Source organism: Lissotriton helveticus, chromosome 12 (genome assembly GCF_964261635.1).
Source record: "Lissotriton helveticus chromosome 12, aLisHel1.1, whole genome shotgun sequence".
Classification (NCBI taxonomy): Eukaryota; Metazoa; Chordata; class Amphibia; order Caudata; family Salamandridae; genus Lissotriton; species Lissotriton helveticus.
This window is the reverse complement of record NC_136073.1, coordinates 336,090,253-336,104,780: the sequence shown is the minus strand read 5'-3', so window position 1 is coordinate 336,104,780 and position 14,528 is coordinate 336,090,253.

The window sequence follows — 14,528 nt, the reverse complement described above, 5'->3', positions numbered from 1 at the left end:
ATTGTTGCGCTGCCTTTGGCCCCATTCGCACATCAGTCCGCTACTGACACCATCTCACAGGCCAATAGGGCGCCCCACGCCGACTTTTACCATTGTACGATGGCCACACCAGTGGCACAACTTGCTAGACATCACCTCGGTGCCATCCGAATCTTGGCATCTCAACGCCTAGTGGTATCTTCCATACAGAAAATCTTGTTACGCTACCTTTGGCCCCATTCGCACATCGGTCCGCAACTTAGACATCACCTCGGTGCCATCCGGATCTTGGCATCTCAGCGCCTTGTGGTGTCTTCTACTCCGAAAATATTGTAGAAAATATTGTTGCGCTGCCTTTGGCCCCATTCACACATCAGTCCGCTACTGACACCATCTCACAGGCCAACAGGGCGCCCCACGCCGACTTTTACCATTGTACGATGGCCACACCAGTGCCACAACTTGCTAGACACCACCTCGGTGCCATCCGGATCTTGGCATCTCAGCGCCTTGTGGTGTCTTCAAATCAGAAAATATTGTTGCGCTGCCTTTGGCCCCATTCGCACATCGGTCCGCTACTGACGCCATCTCACAGGCCAACGGGGCGCCTCACGCCGACTTTCAACATTGTAGGATGGCCACAGAAGTGCGACAACTTACTAGACACCACCTCGGTGCCATCCGGATCTTGGCGCGTTGTGCTGCCTTCGGCCTATTCGCACATCGGTCCGCTACTGATGCAAACTCACAGGCCAACGGGGCGCCCCACGCCGACTTTCAGCATTGTAGGATGGCCACACCAGTGCGGCAACTTGCTACACACCACCTCGGTGCCATCCGGATCTTGGAATCTCAGCGCCTAGTGGTGTCTTCTATTCCGAAAATATTGTTGCGCTGCCTTCGGCCCCATTCACACATCGATCCGCTACTGACACCATCTCACAGTCCAACGGGGCGCCCCACGCCGACTTTCAGCATTGTAGGATGGCCACACCAGTGCGGCAACTTACTAGACACCACCTCGGTGCCATCCGGATCTTGGTGCGTTGTGCTGCCTTCGGCCTATTCGCACATCGGTCCGCTACTGACGCAAACTCACAGGCCAACGGGGCGCCCCACGCCGACTTTCAGCATTGTTGGATGGCCACACCAGTGCGGCAACTTACTAGACACCACCTCGGTGCCATCCGGATCTTGGCGCGTTGTGCTGCCTTCGGCCTATTCGCACATCGGTCCGCTACTGACGCAAACTCACAGGCCAACGGGGCGCCCCACGCCGACTTTCAGCATTGTTGGATGGCCACACCAGTGCGGCAACTTACTAGACACCACCTCGGTGCCATCCGGATCTTGGCGCGTTGTGCTGCCTTCGGCCTATTCGCACATCGGTCCGCTACTGACGCAAACTCACAGGCCAACGGGGCGCCCCACGCCGACTTTCAGCATTGTAGGATGGCCACACCAGTGCTGCAACTTGCTGGACACCACCTCGGTGCCATCCGGATCTTGGCGCATTGTGTTGCCTTCGGCCTATTCGCACATCGGTCCGCTACTGACGCCGCCTCACGTGCCAACGGGGCGCCCCACGCCGACTTTCAGCATTGTAGGATGGCCACACCAGTGCTGCAACTTGCTGGACACCACCTCGGTGCCATCCGGATCTTGGCGCGTTGTGTTGCCTTCGGCCTATTCGCACATCGGTCCGCTACTGATGCCGCCTCACGTGCCAACGGGGCGCCCCACGCCGACTTTCAGCATTGTAGGATGGCCACACCAGTGCTGCAACTTGCTGGACACCACCTCGGTGCCATCCGGATCTTGGCGCGTTGTGTTGCCTTTGGCCTATTCGCACATCGGTCCGCTACTGACGCCGCCTCACGTGCCAACGGGGCGCCCCACGCCGACTTTCAGCATTGTAGGATGGCCACACCAGTGCTGCAACTTGCTGGACACCACCTCGGTGCCATCCGGATCTTGGCGCGTTGTGTTGCCTTCGGCCTATTCGCACATCGGTCCGCTACTGACGCCGCCTCACGTGCCAACGTATTTTCTCCGCATTTTACACCCTATGCCGCATAACAGGTCATGTGACTTGTTTATAAAACTTTTCATTGGTTCATTTTACTTTTGGTTTCCTAATGATGGAAGGCTTGATCATGTGACCTAAAAACAACACTTTTCATTGGATGAAAACTTTTTTTTTTTTCCAAACGATGAAAGCCCCACCTTGTTTCTGGATGTTTCAGACTGAAGCTGGCGTCAGCATGAGAGCACCACCATCTCGTAGCTCAGTCGTGGTCATTCCGCGAGCAATCATGGCAGCCGCTCCCCACCAGAAGCCTGCAGGAGTCGGAGCCCCCAAAACTTTTGATGAATTCTCAAGGCGGAGGGGACGCTTTCGAGAATGGGGTCCAAGACCTAGCAGACAAGCGTCCGATTTCCAAGGTGTCCCAGGGCCATTTCAGTGGACCAGGCCCAAAAAGGAAACAGCCTGCCGCCATTTTGAGAGTCCTGTGACAGCCGCCTATCGCTGCACTGCAAGAGTGGGCGCAACTCAGCTGAATTGCGGCTTTTGACACAGTGGACCAAAAACGGACGGAATGGCAACTGAAACGGTAAAGGGGCGCCCCACTACAACAGATGACACTCCACCTGGAGAGGCCCGTTCACCGCCTCCCCCGGGGCGCCCCGCGCCGTTATTCGGAGCAGCATTGTAGGATACCAAAACCAGTGCGGCAACTTACTGGACATCACCTTGGTGCCATCGTTCTGCTGCCTTGGAACTATTCGCGCAACAGTTTGCTACTGATGACCCACCCCCCGCGACGCCCCATGCCGTTATTTGCTGGGTGGCAACTTACTAGACATCACTTTAGTGTCATCTAGATTTCAGCGCGTTCTGCTGCCTTGGAACTATTCGCACAACAGTTTGCTACTGATGACCCACCCCCCGCGACGCCCCACGCCGGAAATCTGGACGTTGTGCTGCGTTGGGACTATTCGCACAGCCGACCGCTACTTCGTTGTTTTTCCCTAAAAATGTTTATATGTTATTACTATTTTTGTTTTCTTGTATATATTTATAAATTATTAAAGTTTTATAATCTTACTACTTTGTCGGAGTGCTATATATTTTTAATGTGACACATAATTGTAAAAACTTTGATGTACAAAGAGTCATCCCTGGAATCTTCCGCTTCAGGCTCGGTCCCCTCCCCAATCACAATACAGGATGGTTTTCAGATAATAGCAACGCTTCTGCTGTGACGGATCTCATTGAGTGTGGGCCTTGATCTACTATAACTCCTTTGAAGAGGGGTGATTCTTTACAGCTGTGGCCATAAACTACATCTGCAGGGCTAGCTGATACCCTAGGACCAGCCTGGACAATCGGACACAGAGGAAAAGGAGTGTCAGAGGGTGCGGTAGTGAATAGGGCGAAAGGGAGGTGTCGGGCGGGCACAGGGTGTGATTCTCAGGGAAGAGCAGCGCAGATGGGGGGAGGTTTATTACCCATGCATAAGACAGAGAGCGGGGGTGACCACTGCCTGGGGGAGATGCTTGCGAGGGTGGGGAGCCATGCTAAGGATCGACAGCGTGCACAGAGTGGGTCTGGTCAAGGCATCTAAAATGGCTGCCGTGCACGACAAAAGTGTGGCATTTGAAAAAAGACAAGATGGCGCAGACAATGTTTTTCAACACTTCCTGATTTCCTTCGAATCGAACGTTAACAGACGTTGGGGCATATTACCAAAGTTAAGCGATATTTATCCCTAACGATGCTTAGCAACGATTTTTTTACCGTCTGAAATTATCGCAGATAAACCTTGCTATTATCAAGGTTTATCGGAAATACGATAAAAAACGACCGCAATGCATTAATATCGCTGAAAACTCAGCGATATTCATGCATTACCGAGCTAATGCTCTTAGCCATGTTATCCACCTCCCATTGGATAACATGGCTAAGAACTGCTCAGGGCAGGTGGTAGCTTTTGGAGATATTCGCGCTTATCTCGAATATTTCCAAAAGTTGATAATAGGAGATAGCGATGTTAGCGACTGTTTCCAGTCGCTAACATCTTGGCATGCCCACTTTGCATGTCATTAGTGATAAATATCACTCACATGCAAAGTGGGGCCCAAGATGGTCGCTATATTCTACTAGCCGTCGCTAACTGGTGTTAGCAACAGCTAGGTAATACACATATAATTTTATCTCCGCGAAGCGGAGCGCTGTTACAGATATATATCTTGTTTCTGAACGTTAATTTCTCAAAATGCACTGAAGCACATATATTGAGACCTAGCAAAGGCACATCGGGCTACCAGTCCCTACAATTTTGCCAAGTTTCGTGCAAATCCATTCAGCTGTTCGATCCTACCGAGAGACAAGATGGCGGCCGCTACGGACTGTTTGGAATGTTTACAGACACCGGAGAGCCAATCAGCTTCGCTTCGCAAAGCTCCGTAACGCGAAAAGTACGCGAAGCGGTGCGCTGTTACAGATATATATCTTTTTTTGAACGTTAATTTCTCAAAATCCACTGGAGCACATATATTGAGATCTAGCAAAGGCACATCGGGCTACCAGTCCCTACAATTTTGCCAAGTTTCGTGCAAATCCATTCAGCTGTTCGATTATTATTATTTTTATTTTTTTTTGCCCCGCGGGGCCCTTTTAAAACCTCCACATCAAACCTAGGGGGTGAGCGACAATGTACTATGCCCCCTTATGGTCATTTGCCCCTTCGCTTTGGCCTCCTCTTGTCTCTCGATCCTACCGAGAGACAAGATGGCGGCCGCTACGGACTGTTTGGAATGTTGACAGACGCCGGAGAACCAATCAGCTTCGCTTCACAAAGCTCCGTTGCGCGTAAAGTACGCGTCCTGGGACGCTGCCAGGTCCGCTGTTACAGATATATATCTTTTTTTAAACGTTAATTTCTCAAAATCCACTGGAGCACATATATTGAGACCTACAAAAGGCACATCGGGCTACCAGTCCCTACAATTTTGCCAAGTTTCGTGCAAATCCATTCAGCCGTTCGGGCTAAAAGTGAGGCCAACCGCCCTATGGAAAACTCAATGTTAAAAACACGTTTTGGGACCCCCCTTTTTTCTCGGCCCCCCCTTGACGAACCCCCCCCAAATTTACAAGGGCTGCTCAGAAACAAAATGTGCCATTTTCCTGAAAATTTCAGCCAATTCCGTCCACAAACGCCAAAGTTATTAGACATAGAATTTTCAAAAAACCCATAGAGAAAAAATCCTAACTATATATACCTACTGGCGACCGCCAGTAGGTAATATATATATAGAACATATTGAAACTTTACAGAAACACACAGTCACTGGATGATGTCATCAGTGATGTCACTGAGCATGTCATGAATGATTTAATATGTGACATCATCAGCAGTGGATTGCAGGGGCGCGGGTTATAGTTAGCTCAACAAACTATAACGGCTGAATTTCTCCGGTGTTGTACGCGTGATATGTCCAACTAACTATTCTATGGTTATTAAAGACTAATTTCTAACTATAACGTCCCTGAAACCTATGTTTTTTTCAGTGAATTTCAAAGGTTTTTTAAATGATAATTTCTAACTATAACGTCCCTGAAACTTATGTTTTTTTTCATTGAGTTTCAAAGGTTTTTAAATTATAATTTCTAACTAGAACGTCCTGGAGACCTATGTTTTTTCAATTAACTTAAAAGGTTTTTTAAATGATAATTTCTAACTATAACGTCCCTGAAACCTATGGTTTTTTTCAGTGAATTGCTAAGTTTTTTAAATGCTAATTTCTAACTATGCCTACAGAGGTAGGACGTGTGAAGAAAGAAGAAAGGTGCAGAAAGAAGCAAGAGAAATGCAGAAAGAGGCAACAGAACTCCAGAAAGACAAAGAAAAGTGCAGAAAGAAGTAAGAGATATGCAGAAAGAGCCAACAGAGGTGCAGGAAGAGGCCTTGTTTCAAAGTCATCCTGTGCCCCAACTTTTTTACTGACTGGTACTTGTGGGTACTGACTCTGACTAACCAGGCCCAGAGCCAGTGCTTTTCTGCAAGACACTTAGAATACAGTGAAAACACCTACATACACTAGGGTAGACTATGGGTTGGTGTATCCCTGTGATTGGCATGACCTCCTCTGTAAGGCCCTGGTATATATTAGAGCAGGGGGATTAAAACTACCTCTAACTCAGAGGTGCAGAAAGAGGCAAGAGAGGTGCATAAACAGGCAGTAAAGGTGCAGAAACAGGGAACAGAGGTGCAGAAAGAGGCAAGAGAGGTACATAAAGAGAAAAGAGGGGTACAGAAAGAGAAAAGAGGGGTACAGAAAGAGGCAAGAGGTCTACAGAAAAAAGCAACGGGGTTGAAACAGGCAGGTGAGGTGCCGAAACAGGCAGGAAAGGTGCAGAAACAGGGAACAGAGTTACCGAAAGAGGCAAGAGAGGTACAGAAAGAGAAAAGAGGGGGTGCAGAAAGGGGCAAGAGATCTGTAGAAAAAAGCAACAGAGGTGCTGAAAGATGCAAGTGAGGTGCAGATAGAGGCAAGAGATCTTCAGAAAAAAGCAATAGAGGTGCTGGAAGAGGCAAGTAAGGTACAGAAAGAAACAAGAGAGGTGCAGAAAGAGGCAATAGAAGTGCATAAAGAAGCAACAGAGGTGATGTAAAAGGCAAGAGGGGTGTAGAAAGAGGAGAGAGAAGTACAGGAAGAAGCAAAAGAGGTGCAAGAAGAGGCAAGAGGGATGCAGAAAGAGGCAAGAGCAGTGCAGAAAGAACCAAGAGAAGTGCAGAAAGAAGCAACAGATGTGCAAAAGGAGACACAAGGGGTACAGAAAAAAGGCAGAGAAGTGCAGAAAGAAGCAAAAGAGATGCTGAAAGAGGCACGAAGGGTGCAAAAATAGGCAAGAGAAGTGGAGAAAGAAGCAACAGAGGTACAGAAAGAGGCAAGAGTGGTGCAGAAAGTGGGAAGAGAGGTGTAGAAATAGGCAAGAGAGTTGCACAAATAGGGAAGAGGGGTGCAGAAAGAGGCAGGAGGGGTGCAGAAAGAAGCAACAGAGGTGCCAAAAAAGGCTAGAGAGGTGCAGAGAGAAGCAAGTGAAGTACAGAAAGAGGCAACAGGTGCAGAAAGACGCAAAGGAGGTGCAGAAACAAGCACGAAAAGTGCAGAAAGAGCAAGATAATTGCTGAAAGAAGCAAGAGCAGTGCAGAAAGAGCCAACAAAGGTGCAAGAACTGACAAGAAGGGTGCAGAAAGTGGTAGGAGCTGTGCACAAAGAGGCAAGAGAGGTACAGAAAGAGGCAGGAAGGGTGCAAAAAGAAGGAAGAGAAGTGCAGAAAGAGGCAAGAAAATTGCTGAAAGAAGCAATAGACGTGTAGAAAGAAGCAAGAGAAGTACAGAAAGAGGCAAGTGAGGTACAGAAAGAAGGAAGAGCATTGCAGAAAGAACCAACAGGGGTGAAATAAGAGGCAAGAGGGGTGCACAAAAAGTTAGGAGGGGTGCACAAAGAGGCAAGAGAGGTACAGAAAGAGGCCAGAGGGGTGTAGAAAGAAGTAAGAAATGTGAAAAAATAGGCAAGAGAATTGCTGAAAGAAGCAACAGAGGTGTAGTAAGAAGAAGGAGAAGTGCAGAAAGAGGCAAGTGAGATGCAGAAAGAAGCAAGAGCAGTGCAGAAAGAACCAACAAAGGTGCTGAAAGAGGCAAGTGACGTGCAGAAAGAGGGAAGATATTTGCAGAAAAAAAGCAACAGAGGTGCTGAAAGGGTGCTGAAAGAGGCAAGTGAGATGCAGAAAGAAGCAAGAGAGGTGCAGAAAGAAGGAAGAGAAGTGCAGAAAGAAGTAACAGAGGTGCAGAAAGAGGCAAAAGGGTGCAAAAAGATGTAAGAGGGATACAGAAAAGGGCAAGCGAGGTGCTGAATGAGAGAAGAAGTGTGCAGAAAGAGGGGACAGAAAGAAGCAAATGAGGCGCAGAAAGAACAACAGAAGTACAGAAAGAGGGAAGAGAGGTGCAGAAAGTAGACGAGATTTGCAGAAAGAAGCAAGACAAGTGCAGAAAAAGAAAGAAATGTGCAGAAAGAAGCCATAGAAATGCAGTAAGAGGCAAGAGGGACGCAGAAGTAAGAAAGAGTGGCTTGCACACCATTAGTACCAATTTAACACCCACATTTAGCAATAAGTAACAGGTGACCCTTCTAGGTTTGCAAAGGGCCTTCCTCCACGCTGTAACACCTGTCGCTGCATTTGTGGTACTGTTTGAGCAATTTGAGCTAGAAACAATGCTTTTTTAAATTATGTGGCTAATGCAGAAAATATATATTTGTGCAAAAGTCGGTGCAGCCTAATAGTTGCATAATTCACGTGACCCTGCTCATACCTCTGACTAGGTCCACAAGTGCTCCTCAGTGATTCCTTCTTTTATTGTCTCACTGAGTTCACAGTTGAGCTTCTATGGAAACGAGGAAGACTAAACCTGAGGTTACCAATCCACAACACAGACTACCATAACACATAATTAGTCTCCATAGCACATAATCCCACTGTACATAATTCCTATACACTAAATACCACATACTGTCTATCCATATAAAAATGTAAATGTCAGAATTTGTAAAGCACACAGCTACCTCCACCGGAGGTGTCCCGTCACTGTCCGTATACCGCTTAGGCACCCTTCCTGGCTTTCCTGGGAAATGTCCACTCCTGGGCACCCCCCAGGTGCAGCCAGGCATCCCTGCGCTTTTGGGGCCGTTGTGGAGACTAAGCAAGCTATTGCCCAGAGTTGCAGCGTGGGACCCATGATCAGAACAGGCACTGAGGCGAGAATATCCAGTCAGGGGAATTAATGAGCCGGAGACCCGCCAAGGCGGGAATCGAACCCTGGTCCCTGGCCAGAGCTCTGCATCAAGGTCTACCTGCTCTAACCGTTGAGCCACACTTCTCCACTCACTTATAATCTCACCGCACAACATACAACATAATTCCAGTACATACAACGTACATCCACTCCACTCCCAAAAACATTAGTAAAAAACATTTACATTTTCAACGCCAATAGCTCAAACTCTAGCAAATGCGAAACCTATTACATTGCAAACACTTCTTTAACTATTAGTCCCATTAGCAGAGTGGTGGCGAAAGGGTGCTGGGCCTTCGACCAGCGCTCAGGAATTCTGCTGCGTAGGATTTACATGAGGTACCAGAAGGGCTTCTTGGACCCCAAAGTCCAGGAGTAAAGTGGACTTCATCTCCCATCCCGAAGTCTGCCAGGAGGCACGTTTGCAGAGTGGTGGAGAAAGGGGGCATGGCCTCCGAAGACGTCCTAGCAATCCTACTATGTGGGACTTATTGGAGGTAACAAGAGGGGTACTTGGCCCCCAAGGACATCCTTGGGGGCCATCTACCCCTCCTATTACCTCCAGTAAGTACCATACAGCGGGAGTGCTAAGTTCTCTTTACACGCCATGCCCCCTTTGCCCACCACTCTGCAAACGCGCTCCCTGGCACGCTCTTGGACGGGTATTGAAGTCTCCTTCACTGCTGGGGGTACTTTAGGGGCCAACTAGCCTACCTTTTACCTCCAGTAAGCCCCTCACAGTGGGAATGCTGAGCGGTGGACACAGGCTTCCATCCCACCAGGTATCTCCAGTAAGTGCCACGCAGCTGGATTGCAGCGAGGTGGTCCGAGGCCATGCCCCCTTTTTACATTGTTACAAAAATCCGCACACATGTTAATCCTTTAAATACCTTGCTTGATATTGCTAAGACATTGCTTGACATATCATTTCATTTATTAGTTTCTTATTAATACGATTAATACATTAAAAAATCGAGCCATTAAAACTGTGAATGTATATTCCACCTTGAATTGTCTTGGCCCCAGGTTTGTCTTTCAGTAAGTAGCCTTTGGAGTTGGCATGCAAATTTTGCTAGCCTCGCCAGTTCCATTAAGATTTCCGTGTTAAAAAGGTGTTCCATTGTTTCTATACAAGTGCGGGTGCCATACTTAAAAAACAAGTGGTTTTAATGAAGTGCAGCATGTGTACCTCAGATTTGGACAAATACAGACAAAATGGGCCAAGGATTCCTCATGCTGATGGCACAGTCTGCAGGAGGTAACTGTTTCAAGGGATTTTCAACTGACATGTATGTATTTAATTTGCAATTCCATAAGTCTGATTAAAATGATCTGTTATCATTTAAAATTAATTTGTTAAGTGCGCAATTTAAATAAGGCTGGCATAATTTATCTCTGCAAGAGCTGATTAGAACCCGGATATTTCTTTTAGAGGTTTTGATTGAGCGCATATCTTCTTGCCTGGATAAAAGTTTTATATGTTTCCTTAACATGTTTTTAGTATTCCAGGCTGATGGCTAAAAGCATCCAAATTTGCCATATCGAGGTTTAGTTTAATGCAGGGAGCCGACAGCTAATCCGACCAGGAATTTTTGTCTTTTGTGAAAGATTCCTTCAAAATTTCTTTCATTGTATTAGAAGGAGCTGCACAGATTCCACAATAATATTGGGAGATATAAGCCCAGTTTTCATATGATTGTTTGGTTAAACTGAAATACAGTCATGAGGGGTGGTGTGCACACCTTTTCTTCAATCTTAACGCATACTTTACTCAAAAAAAGTTAAATCTCGGTTGTCCTGTTTGCGTGCCAGCCGGGTTAGTGCTATGCCCTAAGCACTGTTATACGTGCATGCATATGGGGAGAGTATAGTTAACCCTCCACTACCTAGCTGCACTGCATGTGTGTGGATGCTGATTCCAATCGTTTATCTTACATTAATCCATTTTAAACATTGGGACAAGATTGAAAAATGGTTAAAATTGGATTAATGTAAGATAAACGATTGGAATCAGCATCCACAAACATACAGTGCAGCTAGGGAGTGGAGGGTTAACTATACTCTCCCCATATGCATGCACATGAACTGAAATACAGCCTTACCAAGGCATTCCACATATGGGCGGGAATTTGGATAATCTGTTTAAAAGCATGGAAATGGGCAGTCTCCATGGTATTTACCAATGCTCCAGGAAAGACCAGTTGCCCATAAGCAATTGAGGGCAATAGCTTGGCTTTTATTACTTTTCGTATTGCCTCAGTGAATGGACTGTACATTTTAGCGTTAGGTTTACAAATGGCATATGTCACTGCCTGTGCTTCTATGGAGTCGATGTATTGATTGGGCTTTCCATTACTCATAAACCAAACCCCCAGGTAGTTATACTTGAAGGTGGTACTGATTTTCAAGTTGCTCTAGTTTGTTAGCAAAGTTTCAAACCTTTGTTTTATTGACATTGGCTACTAGTTCATTGACTTTATTGTATATACTTAACAAATCTATCATCCTATAGTTAGTAAGGTTTGACGTGTTGCCTTTTTTGTGAATCGGCTGTAGTAGGGAGCCTGTCCAGTCTTCCGGGATTGTAGCATTAATAGTGCAGAACTGATATAGTGGTATGAATAGTCGCCCTGAAGTCGTGGTCCTCGTTAAATAGTTGACTTGGTAGTCCATTTGGGCCTGGGGCTCCATTACCTCTGGTATTCTTTAGTATTGCTATCAGACGGCTGTGTACATCCTTGAGTTTATAGGCATCATCACTGGCTGCTCGCCTTACTCTTGTTTTAGTTTCAGTAATGTTTTGTTGGATGATACCTCTTGAGCTTCCAGTGCTCAACTTGCAATACAATGTTTGCCTACTTTTCTCTAAAAGGCTGTAGATGTTTAACCATTTGGATTCTTCATGTTGTATTTTGAAAGGCCATATATTTCTCTTGTGCGTGTTTGTAGCTGAGGTCCTCTTGCTGTGCTGCACGTCTCCTCCGAAACGATTATAATGGCGATTTGCCTACCTCAATGCCCTTTTGATTTGTGTTATCATCGTACAGTTTGGTTGCCATCAGCAGCACGCCGCTTCTTTGCATGCAGGCTGAGGATTAGTTGGTCTGCCGAGCAGAAGCCAAGGTCTAGGGTGGTGACGCAGAGCTACATCATCCCAGGGCATCCTGAAAGGGGCTTGTACTGCCAGAGGCGGGGCAAGTTACCCCCGGTGAGGCAAGCCACACCGGTCTACTACCGGCTGCTTCTGCCTCAGGGAGGGTACTATCGCTGGCCTGTCTTACCGCTGCTCTCTCTGCTCCTTTTCCTTCTCCGCTGTTCCTGTCCGGCTGTTTTCCAGCATCTGGAGTCTGGGGGTCACTGTGCTAGTTTGGGGCCAATTTGTACGGTGGGGAATTGGGGGGTCATAGGGATTACACCACGCTGGTTCTCCCGGTTTTTGCTGAGCAGAGAACTTATCCCCACGGCTCCTCTCGGCTCGCAGCTCGGAGCCTGTGTGTGATATTGTGGATCAGATCAGACAAATAAAATACATGTATACATGGATGTCAGTCAGCACCACAGGAATTGTGTGGTATGGTAAAACCCTGCATATTATTACAACGTATTGTAACGGTCAACGTGTTGTAATGCCAATAGGGTAAAATCAAGCGTGGAAAGTGTAAGGGCTGCAGCGAGGTAGGGGCTGAGGCCTACATTTTAAGGTATAAATGGCACGTTTACTCTTCTTTACTTTGTAGGCTGAAGATCACGTGCGAACTGGGGCCCATTTATTTATACCCTCGGACCGAGCCCAGTTCTGAGGGGTGGTGTGGTGGCTACAATTTATTGTAGCGGCCGGATGGCCCTCCACATCCCTCCTTTCCTTTAGATAAAGAATAGCTTAAACATGAAAAAAAAGAGGAAAGGAAAATCAGAACAAAAGTATTAATTCAGCCATACATCAGGATGCTGCAGTCTTGGCCGAGTGATTCAGAAAAGGGGGTGGTGATGAACAGAGTGTCTGAATTAAGCAGAACACTCTTACCCAGTCCAAAGATCAGGGCTTGATCCATCACCGTTTTTTAGCTCACTGCACCATCCCAGCTCAGAACCTGGCTACATGCAAATTAGTCTGTTCCTGTCCCAGTGCATGATGGGAACAGGGCAAACCAAACTACCAAGCCAATTCTTATACTGGGAAGGAAACAAGCTTCCGGGGACCGGTTTCTGGCATTTCAGCCGTCGTCGGCCCGGCTTGCTTGAATCCTGATGGTGCAATGAGCAAGGGACTCACATCTGAGTATACCCTTCCACGCTTATGGTGGACAAAATGATTCAGAAAAGGGGGTGGTGATGAACAGAGTGTCTGAATTAAGCAGACCACTCTTACCCAGTCCAAAGATCAGGGCTTGATCCATCACCGTTTTTTAGCTCACTGCACCATCCCAGCTCAGAACCTGGCTACATGCAAATTAGTCTGTTCCTGTCCCAGTGCATGATGGGAACAGGGCAAACCAAACTACCAAGCCAATTCTTATACTGGGAAGGAAACAAGCTTCCGGGGACCGGTTTCTGGCATTTCAGCCGTCGTCGGCCCGGCTTGCTTGAATCCTGATGGTGCAATGAGCAAGGGACTCACATCTGAGTATACCCTTCCACGCTTATGGTGGACAAAATGATTCAGAAAAGGGGGTGGTGATGAACAGAGTGTCTGAATTAAGCAGACCACTCTTACCTAGTCCAAAGATCAGGGCTTGATCCATCACCGTTTTTTAGCTCACTGCACCATTCCAGCTCAGAACCTGGCTACATGCAAATTAGTCTGTTCCTGTCCCAGTGCATGATGGGAACAGGGCAAACCAAACTACCAAGCCAATTCTTATACTGAGGTCGCCCACAACCATCTCTCCAACATGCAAAGTCTCTTAGCTTCTGGCTGGGTGCAGGGTTGGGTCGAAGCAGGTACCGTTGACTACAAGAGGCCGGTTCACCTATATCGGCCACTGTGTTCCCCGGGGATATCTCCGTCTCTCCATGCAGTGGTGAGTATCTGAGGTTTTCCCCTTGGTCACTTGTCGCATCACTTCTGGGTGTCAGCGCCGGACTTGCGCTCGGACTTCCTGCAGGTCCCATGTGCCCAGCCGGTGGTTCCTCATCATCGTCAGGTGACGCCCTGCTGGAGTGCGAGGCTCCTGGGGCTTCTTTGAATTAGGATAAGTTTCACACCACTTTGTGGCGGCCTCACCAAGACGTGACCATGGTGCCATCCACCCGGGTGAATGTCCACATCTCCGGTTCGAAGAGTGTGTGAAACTTCCAGCTGGGGTGACGGTCTTTGAGGACCACCCGGGATCTTACAAAAACAGCTGGAGTCCAAGCTCCTTGGCTCACCATCGCATTTTCTTTGGTGGTTCTCCGCTTCTGCTGGGTTTGCTCAACGTCCAGACTTGGCGGTGTCCACTCGGGATCTCCTGCGATGAGGTTCCGTGGGGAGCGCTTCAACAGAAGCTTGGCCATGGCGCATCCCGTTGTTGAGTGAGGTGTCTGCCGATAGGCGAGCAGGAATTGGTGGAGGCACGTCTCTGGCTCTTGTTGCTGATCCACACCAATTTGAAGGGCTCTGTTAATTGTCCTCATGAATCGCTCAACCTCGCTGTTGGCTTGAGGCCTTTGGGGTGTGATCCGGCGGTGTCGAATGGCTCGACGTTT